The sequence below is a fragment of the Suncus etruscus genome, chromosome 1, assembly GCF_024139225.1.
Source record: "Suncus etruscus isolate mSunEtr1 chromosome 1, mSunEtr1.pri.cur, whole genome shotgun sequence".
Taxonomy (NCBI): domain Eukaryota; kingdom Metazoa; phylum Chordata; class Mammalia; order Eulipotyphla; family Soricidae; genus Suncus; species Suncus etruscus.
This window is the reverse complement of record NC_064848.1, coordinates 175022628-175038200: the sequence shown is the minus strand read 5'-3', so window position 1 is coordinate 175038200 and position 15573 is coordinate 175022628.

Sequence of the window (15573 nt, the reverse complement as noted above, 5' to 3'; positions counted from 1 at the left end):
TAAATCATAAAAGTAAACACAATAAAAATTAGGCTTTTCAGGAGTGAGCAAAGTTGAAGAGACACATCCACCTAGTAGGAGCTGGGGCCACTACTTCTCTGTGCCTGATTGTACACCTGAAAACAAGGAGATCAAAAAAGATAGGACTCCCAGTTTGGCTCTGATAAGAGAGATTCTCTAGTAGGGGAGTGGGGCTCCTGAGAAAGTCCTGGGTGAGACAGGAGACCTGTAAGCTCTGCTCAGAAAGGCCAAGACTCCTGAAGCTCTCTGGAGAGGAACCAATGGCTGCTGGAAATCTACAGAAATAGCAGTAGCTGCTACCCTCAGACCTGAGGGTCACTCTAGGGCATCATCAATCCCCACTGTTGGGAAGTAATTGTAAACCACATATACCTGGGCCCAGGGGAGAAATCCTATGTCATGTCAGATGGGCCCCTGAGGCAAGAATGATAGCACGATAGGTTAGGCATTTGCCTTGGGCACAGAGAACCCACGTATGATCCCCAGCATGACATATAGTTCCCTGAGCATTGCAGCAAAATAAATCCTACATGTTGTGAAATCACTGCACACGCTTATGCTTATTTCCATTCCTTGGCCGACAGGTCTGATGCAGGTAGGGTAGCCGCAAAGAAATAATAAACCAAACCAGTCAGGAAAGAATCATGGAGTCAGTCTGCCTCATGGTATTTGTTTGAGCACCAAAGCCAGACTGCTCTTTCTTTATTCTCCCAGAACCAATTCAACCAGGCAAAGCAGGGTAAAGTCATCCAGGTGGGCTTTTATATATCAAAGGGAGGAGTTTAAAGGAAAAAAGAAGATGGGGAAATGCCTTTGTTTTGGGTTAATAGCTGGGTGTCATTTTATAACTCCACCCTTTCTGTTCAAAACAAAACAAAAAAATTTGAGAAAGGCTACAAAAGTTTTGTTCTACTTTTCTCCACCAGAGGCAGGAACCCCAGGTCAAAACTTATAAAAGTGCTTGTTATTTTGCACAATTACAGTAAAAGTTGGTTGTAAAAGCATCAAAGACTATGCATACAAGATTCTCAAAACAATCAACTTTTCTCAAATCTTTGCCTTATACATATCACAAAATTTTTTCATAGGCTTCTCTGAAACAAAAATTAGAACCTTTCTGCAGATAAACTTAATTTAAAAAATCTTAAACATTCTTACACCAAGCACTATATTATGAGTCTATAGCATTCAAGTTCCTTTTTCAAAAACTACCCTAACTAAAATCACAAGAACATTTCTGCAGATATAGTTTGAAAATAAGTTTTCTAAAACATTCTTATAATGAGCACTCTAGAGTCTATAGTATCCAAGATTCCTTTACCATCTACTTCTGTGGACAAAGAAATTAGAACATTTTTGCAGACATAATTTGAGAATAAGCTGCAACTTAATATACACAATCAAGCACCACAGTAATTGGGAAACATTCCCAATTGGATAACTGAGAACCATTAAAAAATCTAACAACATTATGCATTTCCCCGGAAATGTGCAAACTATTATTAAACCACTAAAGTTGGATACCTAATTATCTGTTTGCAGTGGGGCATAAAAAAAAAACAACTATGAAGATCTATACAGGTAGAACACACAGTTTAACCAGAATTATAGTGACTGATGCAAATGGGGTGAAGAGATAAATCTAGAAGAATGTTGCAGGAGGTTCTGAAAGCAGCTTCTTTTCAGTTGGGCTTCAGCTGGGCTTGGATTTTCCATCGTTTCCTCATCTTGTCCTTCTGAGATCTTCTGGGACAGAAAGGTGTTCGGTTCCTGGGCTGGAATCTGAGTGGGGGGACCCACTCATCTCTCTGTTGTTGGTCCACCTCAAATGGACCGATTATCAGAGACTTTGATAAACTGCTACAGGTTTCGGGGCTGAGATCCTCACACAAAGCACCTTTGGCAGAAGAAAGGCAGTGAGCCTTGGCCTCTGGAACACTGATCAGAATCTTCAGTTCTCTTCCCTTCACTGCCTGCTTCTGTTCTACCTAAGGGGACCTCTTCTACCATAAGTGGTGGAGCAGCTGAGTGACCAGATCACAGCAACAGGAAGTCATTCAGAACAGGGGCCATGTGCACTGATGTTCCAGTGAAGGGCACGGCACACTCAGTCTACCTCCAGGAGGCTGTTATGGTGATTATTTACCAGAGGGTCAAATATCTCCCCATCGTTGGGATCTTCTCAGGTCCTCAAGTTGCTGTTTGAACGCCAGTTGTAAAATAAATCCCAAAATTGTGAAATTAACACACAGTGTATTTCCACCCCAAGGCAGATGGGTTTGATGCAGGTAGGGTAGCCCCAAAGAATAAATAAACTAAGCCAGTCAGGAAAGAATCATGGAGTCAGTCTGCTTCTCGCCTCATGGTTTCTCTCAGAGCACCAAAGCCAGATTTCTCTTTCTTTATTCTCCCAGAACCAATTCAACCAGGCAGGGGAGGGTAAAGTCATCCAGGTGGGTTTTACATATCAAAGGGAAAGGTTTAAAGGAAAGAGGATGAGGGAATGCCTTTGTTTTGGGTTAATAGCTGGATGTTATTTTACAATTGCCAGGAGTAATTTCTGAGCATGGAGCCAAGGGTATCCCCTGAGCATCTGTGTATGGCCCAAAAACAAAAGCAAAAAATAAAGGAAGATGATTCCAGGCTCAAAATCTTTTCCACAATTTCCTTCCTGCAGTCCCTGCTACAATCCTGTGGAGACACACATTATTTCAAAGGCCGCTCAGGCAGCTCCTCCATGGTGGCCAGGATCCCAGCTCTCCCCTTGCAGTACCACCCAGGCCCAGAAGAGTCCTGCATATCCTGAGACACTCTGCTACCAACCTGCTGGAGGGAAGTGAGGCCTAAAATCGTGGAACTCATCACTACATCAACAGCTTTGGAGTCTTTAAGACCCCACTGTACCACAGGTCCAACCTGAAGCAGGCAGAGGGAAATACAAGCTAGAGAAAGCCTTCTGAGCCATGTCATCTATGCCAGTCTCACATGCATTAGGTGACATACTCAGGTATATCAAGAGAACTAGACTAGGGACACATCTCACTTCTCTCCCTATATTTATTTTACTCAAATTTTACCCTTCCAGCATTAACAGGTACAGGCAGAGTCTGGCACCTGGTCAGAAGCAGGACCAGAGTTCACAATTCCCCTGGGTGTCACTGACCACTGAGAGTACTTTCCTTAGCTTCAACCGCCAGGGACCTAGTCAGCCTTCCTTCTATGCTTCTATGACAGGAGCTCTGACTCTCACCAGAAACTCAGCTTCTTCTCTGGCCTTAATGTCCCTGACTGAAAAAGATTACTCTGGGAAAAATAGGGTGGGTGTTAGAGCCAAGTGTCAGGAAAATGAGGCTTAGTTTGGCACAGCAGGTGGAGGACCTTGGAGGACTCATATTGACCCCCACAGCTTTTGCCTGCTGTCCTGGGCTCCCTCTGCTGAGGTCAGACTGCTTGGAAAACCATCTGGTCCCCTCCACTAGTTCTTTTCTTCCCACCCATTGATGAAAGAGGTGTGGACCCAAAGGATGCTGCCCTTGGGCCCAGGTCCAAATAAAATAATGAATAATGTGGACTGGAGAGATAGCACAGCAGTAATGCATTTGCCTTGTACACAGTCAATCCAGGACAGACGGTGGTTTGGATCCTGGCAACCCATATAGTCCCCCATGGCTTCCAGGAGCGATTTCTGAGTGTAGAGCCAGGAGTAACCCCTGAGCACTGCCGGGTGTGACCCAACACCCCCCCCCAAAAGAATGATTAACACAGGAAGTCAGGGTTATAGATCTATATGATTTGAAAGGTCAGTGTTGTCTCTTGGTGGCAGTTTCCCTTTCATAGACCTCTCTTCTCCCTAAGGTGATGTGTCACTAATGAAAGAGTTGCAGACCCTGACGGAGCCCAAGCACTGTAACTGAGTCTTATCTTTTAAGGAAACTGCTCAGTCTATTACATGGCCTGTACAAAAAAGTAATAAACCAAATACATTTAATCCCCATTTTCCCATGATCACAATGTCCTATGATCCTGGAGAAGGGGTGGGAGGGATGTAGGAGGCAAGGGCGAAGGCACTGCTTCCTGGCACCTGTTGAACAAATGCCATTCTAGAGCTGGCTGGGTGCACAAATATGCCAAAGGCCCTTCCACTGCCCTTCAAGCAGCAGGAACACACAGGAGGCATGATCTTACATATCTCCCAAAGTCACTACTCACTGAATGTCTGGGGCCCTCTTGTACCTCCCCTTTCAGTACCTCCCCTCCCAGATGTACCCCTGAGTTCCCAGCCTCTGCTTGAATGTTTCTTTGGGCCTTAAGCTTCCAAGCACTTCTATGCCAGAAGCTTTGCTGACTCATATCCCTGTGACTGTATTTGGTACTTTAATGTCCACACTATCTCAAGAGACCACCTCTAGGCTTTATTGCCCCATGAACCACTTTGTTCCAGGACAGCAAGCAGGATGAAGGCTTCTATTTTAACCTCTATGCCCTTCAATCCAACTATTCAATCCAGCTATTTCATGTGCTATTCGCATGGACCATCAGATTTCTGCCCCCATGAGATGTCTGATCAATACGGATTGAGTGAAAGAATTCATGAATTCAAGTTCTGCTTGGATTTTGGAGCATAGATAAGCCTTGAGGCTCTGACCCAGTTATAACCTGTCCTTTGTGCTGGATGCTAACCAGACCAGCTCACACTCACCTCCTGCTTCATGGTACACATATAAAGATGTATAAAGATGTAGATATTACCACAGCAAGGTCTTTCCCTTCATCATTTCCAATGTTATCAAGGTGCTGCTGAAATATTTTTAAAGTGTCTTTGCAAGATGTGGCTATAAAAGAAGGGCTTCTACACTACAAATCCATGAAGCAGAATGCATTCTAAGATACTCTCAGCTATGCTGAGCAAGCTCTGGGTCTCAGTTTCTTCATTTGTGAAATAGGGAAGGAAAAGTCCACCTCCAAGAGGGACCATGAAGATCCACTAAAGTGATGCATTTTGCATGGATAATAGTTCCACACTGAGAGGGTTTATCTCTGCAAGGGAAAGTACTGACACCAAAGCAGCCACTGTCAATGATGACTATGTCAATGATGATATGCACATCTCCCAGGTGTGGAATGAGGAGAAATGAGCTTTAAAATAAAGTGGCATTGGGGCCAGAGCGATAGCGCAGTGGTAGGGCATTTGCCTTGCATGCAGCTGACCCAGGACAGACCTTGCTTCGACCCCCAGCATCCCATATGGTCCCCCACCCAGGAGCGATTTCTGAGCGCACAGCCAGGAGTAACCCCTGAGCGTCAACAGGTGTGGCCCAAAAAACAAGCAAAAAAAAAAAGTGGTATTGGCATCATCTTACTGCCGCCAACTCTGGAGTCAGCTTCTCCAACTCAACCCTGCTCTTTCTCTACAAACAGATCTTGTTTTCAGGCTGATGGAGCAGGACCCAAACACCAAAAGTCAGCTGCTCTAGAGACAGACCAGGAGCTAAGGGTCTGTATGGGGGAGGTGTATAAGGAAGTGACCCCGCTGGTCCCAGCCTCCCTTGGGCTGAGTTGTGAAGCTTCTCTCCATTCAGCCCCCTCCCTCTAGGCTATGGTGCAGCTGTCTCACATTTTTCCCTGCATGGCAGCTGGTCCAAAGGCATCTGAGCAGAGGATAGATATGAAGGGGTACGGGCATTTCTCTCTCAGGATGGTCTGACGGAGAGGGCTTCCACTCAGATGAACAACACGAGCAATTTCTGGGCTACAGCACAGTCAGGTGTGTAGACAGATGCACAGCAACTAAAGGCTACAACTCTCAGCAAGCACAACCAGTAAAGCACTACCACCAGGAGTGTGGCACCCATGAGCACGTGTATTACAGTGATTCCCAGTAAGCACCACAACCAGAAAATGTACAAACACTACAGAGTGTGTTAGACCCCTAAAAAGTGTGACCCCGGCCAGCATCTGTGCAAGCACCAAAACTAAAAGGATGCAAACCTTGGTGAGCAACACAAAGAGGCAAGTAGTTCAACTTGAGGTGGGGCTTCTGACAAAGATCACAACCAAAATGTGTCCAAGCACCATGACCAGATGTGTTTGATTCCTGATCATGGTAGCATCATCAACAGAATAAAGGAAAGGGGACAAAATTAGCCCTACCACTGTGCTCTCTCTCCGGTCCCAAAATTGGAATAAAGTGAAAAACTACTAAGATCCAGCTCAAGAGGTGGGTGTCCATGCTTCATGGGCATTAGGCCCTAAGTTTCAATCAAGGGCACTGCAGACCCTCCCCAACCCAGTGAATGAGGACATAACACACCTTGAGAGTCCAAAGGCTCTGGCTGAGTTTCATACGGCACTACAACCTGATCTCAAATGACCCTGTTTTTCTAAGAACTGAAGGATTTCTCAGAACATGGGCTTTCAGTACTAAAACCAGGACTTTCTGCAAACCATGATGAATTGGGCCAGGAAAGAGCAAGTCTAGGTCAGAGGTCACCAACATCCCATCCTTGGCTGCTCCTAAAAGCTGAAGTGAACAGGTTTCTTCTGACAAGAAAAGGAGCTGCTAGAGAGAACCAAGCTACTTTGAAAAGCTTCCAAAGGTGGGCCTGAGTGATAGCACAGCTGAGAGGGCATTTGCCTTTCATGCAACCAACCCAGGTTCGATTCCCAACATCCCATATGGTCTCCCAAATCTGCCAAGAGTGATTTCTGAGCAAAAAGCCAAGAGAAACCCCTGAATACCTTTGGGTATGGCTCAAAAATTAAAAAAAAAAAAAAAAAAAAAAAGATTCCCTAGGTGCTCTGCCCATGGCCAGCAACTCTGGTCCATGCTTTCAACAATTCTCTTTCCTCTCAACAAGAAGACTTCGCACAACAAAGCATAAGAATAAGGGGAGGAAGATGGTTCTAGTGAGACAATGCATGTTCTAGAGTGCCGCTGACACCCTCTGTAAATGCAGAGATGCCTTGTGCTCCACTGAGACTCTGGAAGGCTACCTGAGCAAAACTTCCCAGTGGTTCAGGAGTCAATCTGAGGCTGACCATACTCTCCCCCAGGGCCAAACTTCATGTCACCCTAAAGATACCACAGTCAGCCTTCGATATCACTGAGTCAGCCTCCTCTGGTTCCTGGCCTGTTTTCCAGAGTTGGTTTCTTGCATAATTGATAGATATGGCAGGACGGAAACCACCTTGTCCCCTGACAGCCTGAGAAGTCACATCCAAGGGCAAGCAAGTGAGGTGCCTTGAGGACACAGGATCTGGGGTCCAGGGCAGCCCCTCCCATCCAGAGCTGCCTTATTCTAGGGAATTCCCTAGGGCTGTGTGAGAAGACAGTCCCTGCTGACCCCCCAGAGCACCCTCAGGACCTTCCTGTGGAGCTGCTGCTGAAAAAAATCCCATTGGGAATGCTTCTTTCAATCTAACATGACCTCTTCTGGGAAACCTCCAATCCCCAGTGTCCCAACCCAAGAATGAGAAGTATCAGTCCACCCTGCTTTTTTAGAGGAATTAGAAGGGCTATTTGGAACACACACACACACACACACACACACACACACACACACACACAAATACATGCATACACACACGCGCACACATGCTAAATCAGGCTCCAGGCTTAGCTACAGACCCTGGACTTGTGAAGCTCAACCACAAACATGCAGGCGTCCACAAGTCAAGCACCCTAGCTTGGCCCTCCAGAGAATTCCTGCTCGGAACAGAATCTGGAACAATCTATAGCCAACCATTCTCAGATCTGGGAACCAAAGGCTTTGGATTCCACAGCACCAGTGTGTCTTTCCTGGGATTCCCTGGAGGTCATAGAGCCCAAGAGCCAGGCTGAAGAAGATCTAGCTCTACAGTGTTTTGCTTGGACAAGGCCTGGCCCACCTTCATGCCGCCCAATTTTCCCACTGCCAGAGATCTCTACGCCCAGCTGCTTGTGAGTCTTCAGATCCTTAAAGCTTCTGAGGAGCAGTTCTGCTGCTCACCAGGGCTGGAGAGCTGCAATTATCCAGACAGGATAAGAGCTATTTTTGGAAGAAGCCATCCTGCTGCCAAGGTTTTTAACTTCCTAAACTAAAACAAGATGCACAAAGAAAAGGGATGAGGGTGGGGAGAACAGAGAGGAACTTACTCAGTTCCAATTTTATATCCTGAACCCGGGAAAATACTATCCTCTTCCTAAACATATATAGATTTGCACTGAGAAGTGAACAAGAAGTTAGTATTCTGATACTCCCTTTGGAACGAAAAGGTATAACCTGACCAATACTATAACCCCCAATTCCCTGTTGAATCCTTCTCTCCTAAGATCCTTCTACAGCACTTTTCTTTTTTTTTTTTTTTTTTTTTTTTTTTTTGGTTTTTGGGCCACACCCAGTAACGCTCAGGGGTTACTCCTGGCTATGTGCTCAGAAGTCGCTCCTGGCTTGGGGGGACCATATGGGACGCCGGGGGATCGAACCGCGGTCCGTCCGAGGCTAGCGTAGGCAAGGCAGGCACCTTACCTTTAGCGCCACCGCCCGGCCCCTCTACAGCACTTTTCCATACGTTGATTTATTTTGACTTTTGAACAAAAACGTTTTCATCATGTTGTCTAAGTGTTTCCTATCCTTGTCTTATCTTTCCATCCAGACAGTAAAATTCTCAAGGTCAAAGAATATATGAACTGTGAGGCTTCCACCTTTCCCCACTGAGGCCTACCAGTGCACAAAACATCTGAATAAATATTATTTATGGGAGGCAGAGAGGAGTAAAGAAGGAATAAAGGGGATGAAAGAGAGAAGAGTTGCCATCTTGCGTGGTGATCATCGATAAAAGTTGCTGTTCTAGTCCATAGCTAAGCTCAGAGCATAGAGCTGTTTCAGAAGTCATGGCAGGAATGACAGCCACACTTTGGCACCCTGACCCTTGTTCTGTAATATGAGCTCAGGCTGTTGAGCTTGTCCCCTCTTCGTTTTCCTTCTGTAGCCCACTGTCCATCTTGAGCTAAGCCACAGACGGGACTCACTAGAAACCACACAAGACTGAGTAAGGGAGAGATAAGGCAAGAGACAGAATAGAGTGGGGAAGATTGGGGAAGATATTATTAAACATGGGTCAAGAGGAACTAAGGCATTTATGGGAATGATGCATTATGAAATCAGGACGTTCTTTGCCAAATTCAGGGCACAAGGCTGCTGGGAGCAGAGTTCACCTTGTGCCTTTCCAAGTTGAGGACTCAAATAGTGTGTAACCCAGAAAAGTGTCCCCCTTCTGGACTGCCCCAGGGTAGAGAAGAAAGATCCAAATGAAGACTGATCCAATCAAGGGCTCCACAGACAACCTCCACACAATGAGCAGGATTCTTTGTGAAAAGGCTCCTCACTCTGTCTCAATGCTACAACTGGCTCATCCCATGCCCCTGGGAGAGAGGCGTCCCTTAGGTTTGGACAAAGGAAGTAAGAAGTTGCCAGCCTCCACACAACCTCTCTGCCCCTGCCTGCCCTTGTGCAGTGACCACAAGAAAAACAGAGAACATCTTTGTATCCCTCACCAGCTTATTTAAGAGGATGAGACAGACTTGACTAAAGAGGAGCAGGTTAGACTGAACACTGGGGTGGTCTTACCTGCTCATCTGTCATAATGAAGCAGTAGAAGTCGGGGATTCCCAGGAACAGCAAGTGGAATCCAGAGGGTGCCAGCAGGAGAAGAAAAAAAGAACACTTTACTAAAGATGTCCAGTGTCTATGATCATCACTGGCTCTTATAACCACAGCTGGCATTTACTGGGTGCTCCCTGATGCCAGATTTCATGAGAAGGGTTTTACATGAGCTTTTCCATCCTCATAAGAACCCTAAGAGGAAGCCAGGGTTCCCATCTGGAAATGAATGTCTGGAGAAGCAGAATGACTCACCCTACGTCACAGTGCAAAATTAATGGACACGGGGCTCAAGTCCAATCCAGTAAGTCCAGAGACTATACTCTACAACACATCTGCTTTAAAGTTTTACTCCCTCTGAGGTTTAGGGCTGCCTTTGTCTACTCTTTGCTGCCTGTCCTTCAGAGGTCACAGGCTAGTGGGGTTGCATGGCATTCTCCAAACTCCTAAACCCAGGTTCCCAATCTCCCTGGAACTCCATTATCCAGAGTCCTGGCCTATATTGTATGCCCAGGCCTAGCACATGTTTTGGGTCACAAGACTCAAAGCAGGAACTTCTTTCTGCTAAGATTCACTGTATGAGAACTGGCCATTACTTCCCCACCACCACCTGAAAAGTCAAGAAGGGGCCAGAGTGATAGTATAGCAGGTGAAGTGTGGCTTGTAAGAGCTCAACCTGAATTGTATCCCTAGCATCCCATATGCTCCCTTCCAGGAGTGCCAAAGCACAGCCAGAATGTGTCCCCTTCTCCTCCACTTAAAAAGAATACAAAAAAGAGTTGGAGGGTGGAGAGGCCTCAATCCTACCTTGGTCTCTCTTGAGACTTGACCTGGGCAACATCACGCCCTGGGGTGGGAGCTTAAGGAGGCCCTGAGCAAGCAGACATCTCTGCAGAGATTTCTTAAGCTTGTCAGTGTGGTCTCAGCCCTGACTCAGAGTGTGAAGCAGGTCATTTCTTTTGGTGGTGGTGGTGTTTATTGTTTTTGTAGCTTAATATGCTTGTTTACTCACGAAACAAGTAACACCACTACAGCTGAAAAACCATACGCTCAAATTGTTCTCACTTCTGGAAGTACTTTCCACTAAAAGAAAAACGTTTTCAAGTTCCAAAAAATAACTGATGAATGGGGCCAGAGAGATAGCCTGGAGGTAAGGCGTTTGCCTCACATGCAGAAGAACAGTGGTTCAAATCCCAGCATCCCATATGGTCCCCTGAGCCTGCCAGGAGTGATTTCTGAGCATAGAGCCAGGAGTAGGTCCTGCTGCAGGGTGTGACCCAAAAACCAAAAACCAAAATAAATAAATAAAAATAAAAAATGACTGATGGAGTCGGTGCCTATGATGCTGGGGTACATGGCAAGACAAGTCCCTTTGCTCTTTCAAGTCCAAACTATAACATGCATCCTCCAACCAGCCCAAAGATCACAGATGTGACCCTCCCTCTTGCATCCCAGACCCTACTCAGGGACCCGAAGGGAAAACTCACAAACACAAACCTTCCAGCCACCAGATGACACGATTGAACATGTCCTCAGAAACATCTGAAAGTGACAGAGGGTATTGTTGCTTTTTTTCTCCTCTGTGGAAAGTGTGGCCCTCCCCAACTACAGAACCTCTCCTCTGACTCCACATTTCTCCATTCCAAGATCCCCTCAGCCCTTCATCCTCTGCAAGCAGCACCACTAGCCTAGGACTAAATGTCACTTTCTCTCATTTTTCCCTTTTTTCTACACTCTCCATTTGTACAACTAATGTCATGTCCCTTATGGAAGTCTAAGCCCCACCTCATCTCCACCTTCTCTACTTTATTGCCTGAATGTTAATCTCTACCTCACCCTCACTCAATTCTCCATCTACTCCCCAAACTGCTCCCTCCAAAAACTTTGAAAAGTTTAGCAGAGTCGCTGGGGAAAGTGCCTGATGTTCACCCAAGCCTCATCACTGATATCACTAGCTTGAAGCTTAGAGAAGCTGGCAGGTTAAGCATAGAGCAATGGGCTCAAGGATGGGGCTAGCTTTGGCCATGGCAGGAGGGGAGTTCTGAGGCTTTGCATGAAGAGGAAGCCTTTCCTGCTGATCCCATGTTCCTCCTCGCTAAATCAGGACTGTACCTGGGTAGTCCTTCTTCACATACCCAAGAAGAAAGCACTAAACCTTTGAATGGGCTGTTTGCTGTGGTTGGGAGCCTGCTGCGATTTTCTCAATGGTGTTTGACAGGGAGGGACCTTTTGTCTTGAGATGGATGGTGGTGATGGCGAAATTGGTGGTGTTGACAGGGTGTTCTTTTTTCTCTGGAAACGATGATCCTCACTACAGGAGCTTGAGTCCCTTTCATAAAAGCCATAACAAGGATGGTAGGTAGTAGGGCATTTAGGATCCATCTGAGGAAAAGTGGGTCGACTTTTAGGCACTTCCACTCCAGGATTAAGTAAGGCCCACCAGGAGGAGTCGGGCCCATATGTAGGTAGAGAGCGAGGGGGTAAGGGCCGAGGAGTCAATTCCAGTTCTGGACAGACACAGGGATCTTCTAAGTCTCTTCCTGGTATCTCATCGGTACTCTCTGTTTGAGATTTCCTGGACCTATATAACCGGTCACTCTTTAGGGGGGAGATATCCCTCTGGACCAGGGGCCTCACATTTGACTGTCTTTCAGGTGACATTAAGACCCTTCGGGAAGGCTTAACACTAGACTTGTAATGATACTCAGGTTCTGGATATGGAGAAACTCGGTGTGTACAATCCACATCTTTAAGGACAGAGAGTTTGAGGTCTGATTCCAAGTTCATACTCCTATGCAAGGTCTTAGGTTCACTGGAAAATGAGGTTTGAACTCCCACTTCACACTGTTTGTAAGGAATCTTTTTATGGGATGCCCGGAAGTCTGCAGCGATTCGGCTGATGTATTTCCTAGCTCTGGTCTCAATATTGCTGTCTGTTTGGATTTCAGCATCCTTTGGATAAATTAAAGACCTGCGGGGGCCTCTGATCCCTTGTGGGTACTGGACCTTGGATGGGGGATCTTCTGGGATGTCCTCTAAATTATCCTTCTGGTTCATAAAATTCAATCGACGAGAGCTTCTGGTGACTGGGGTGAATGTGGGACGGGAGCTGTCTTGCTCTGGTCTAATCTCTCTGCGGAGTCTTTCGGGGTGTGGCACTTGGGCAGCTGTCTGAGGATCTGTTGTCTGATCGTGACGTCTTCTTCGATAGAAAGAGGAAGGGCGGTTCATATCCAAGTTTGATTTGGGCTCTGCTCCTTGAGAGTACAATGCTCTGGAGGATGCAAACCCTGATGGGGCAGATTGACTCTGAGGATACTCGGCAATGGGTTGCAATGATTCTGGTTTTCTATAGGATTTGGGGTTCATAGTCACTGAGATGCTTGTCTGGATTCCGTGTCCCCGATGAGGGCTTCTGTTAATAGATTCAGGTTCTCTGTATCCTGAAACCTCTCCCATGTGGCCAGTTTCTTTTGTCTTGAATCTCTGGTAGACAGAGCTCTTCTGGGGAGATCCCATATTTTACTAACTGGCTTGTATTCAGGGTCTGAATAAAGCCTGAATATTTGCCCTCAGTTTTACAAGCAGCTGTTCTTGCATTCCCACAAAAATTGGTGTTGTTCTAAGAGTATCTAAGTCCCCTTATTACCTGTCTAGTGATGTCATAAAGGGAGGAGCTCCCCATTAAACATACTGGCATGCGGTCACAAGTCAGAGAATCTTAAGCAGTCCCTGCAATAAAACTGAATCCTGTCTTTATTTTTGTTTTTGGGTTTACCTCTGGCTCTGAACTCAGAGATCACTCCTAGAGGTGCTTAGTGAACTATCTGGAATGCCTGAGATTCAACTAGGGTCTTCTATTGCAAGGCAAGCTCCCTACCTGCTGTACTATCACTCTAGCTATGGATCTGTCTTTGGAGTTGAATTACTAAGGCTTTGGCGATATTATTAGCAAAACAGGGTGTCCTGGTCTATGTTGAAGGCTCCAAACCCTCCCTTTCTTTCCCCACATTCTAAGAATTCTCAAGACTCATCCAGAGAAAGAATCAATCCATATATCTACTAAGACCAGGCAGCTCGAATCAATCATGCTTGATAAGCCCCTATTTTATTTAATAAGGTAAGTGGTACAACTTGACCCAATTTGCTTGGAACTGCCCGGCATTCAAGTTTTAAAAATTGAGTTGAAGGGCCAGAAGCAATAGCAAAGCAAATAGGGCATTTTCCTTGCACACGCCAACCCAGGTTCACAATCCCTGGCATTCCATATGGTCCCCCGAGCCTACCAGGAGTGATTTCTGAGTGAAGTCAGGTGCAATGCTTGACCATTGCTGGATGTGGCCCAAAAACAAAAACAAAACAAAAATTGAGTTGAAGTATTTTTCAGCTGCTCTGGATTATCTGACTAATTCTGGGGTAAATATACAAGTTATTCAAATTAGAAATTCTCCTATTCTTAGCCCAGGAGAGGATAGGATCATAGATTATGGGACTAAATCACTGATGTCAATCATAGAAAAATATTTGCATGCCTTAGACAAGTTCTATGACTTGTCAGAGAGCTTTGTTTCTTCATCTGAAACTACCATGTTTTAAACAGGCTTCCTATAAAAAACATAGGTGGCTTTTCATATAATCCTCTCCTTTTTTGGGGGGGGGGGGCCACACCAGCAACGCTCAGGGGTTACTCCTGGCTCTGCGTCCAGAAATCACTCCTGCCAGGCTCGAGAGACAATATGGGATGCTGGAATTCGAACCACCATCCTCCTGCATGCAGGCAAACGTCCTACCTCCATGCTATCTCTCCGGACCCATCCTCTCCTTTCAATTATCCTAGTCATCAGGATTGGTTCTTTTGTAATTTTTTTGTTTGTTTTTGGGTCACACCCGGCAGCACTCAGGGGTTACTCCTAGCTCTAAGCTCAGAAATCGCCCTCAGGCACAGGTCGAACCACCACCACCAGGATTCGAACCACCGTCCTTCTGCATGAAAGGCAAAGGCCTTACCTCCATGCTATCTCTCCGGCCTGGTTCTTTTGTAATTTTAAGGAGTGACTTCCCAAATGGACAAAAGAAACATTTAGGATAAATAGATAAAAGAGGCATTTAGACATTAGACATATCCCATTTAGGATAAAAGAGACAATGCCATCTCCTCTCTGCATAGTCAATCCCACCATGCCACCCAATTCACATCCACACCCTACTGCACCTACCATTCACTATTTTGGAACCACATTTGGTTCCCTCACCACCCAGGAGTTATCCCTGGATGCAAAGCCAAGAGTAAGCCCTGCTGGGTGGGGCCAGAAAAAAGAAGGAAGGGAGGGAAAGAGGAAAAATTCACACTGCTAATTATTATATGACATTTTATAGAAAATGATAAAAAAATACGAGGAGAAAAATAAAAGTGGGAGAATATCTTAAAGTCAGATAGCTTGCAGACACTATGGGTAAGTCAGGTTTCAGTGAAGGTGCTTAGTGATTTGTTTATTTAATATAAAATTTAAACTGGCTAGGAATTCTAGCAAGATGGTGGACAATTAAAGACACTAACCTCTCCTCTCTGGTAATCTTTTGTTTGTTTGTTTTTTGGGTCACACTCGGTAATGCTCAGGGGTTACTTCTGACTATGCGGTCAGAAATCGCTCCTGGCTTGGAGGACCATATGGGACGCCGGGGAATCGAATCTCGGTCCATCCTAGGCTAGCGTGGCAAGGCAGACAGACGCCTTATCGCATGTACCACTGCTCCGGCCCCTCCTCTCTGTGTATTTAACCAAATTCTTTTTTTCAAAGGGGAGACAGGGCCACATCTGGCAGTACTTCAGGGACTACTCTGAAGTGACGGAGCTTGGGTGCATATGTGGTATTCAGAGACTGAAACTGGACCTCCTATATACAAAGCATTC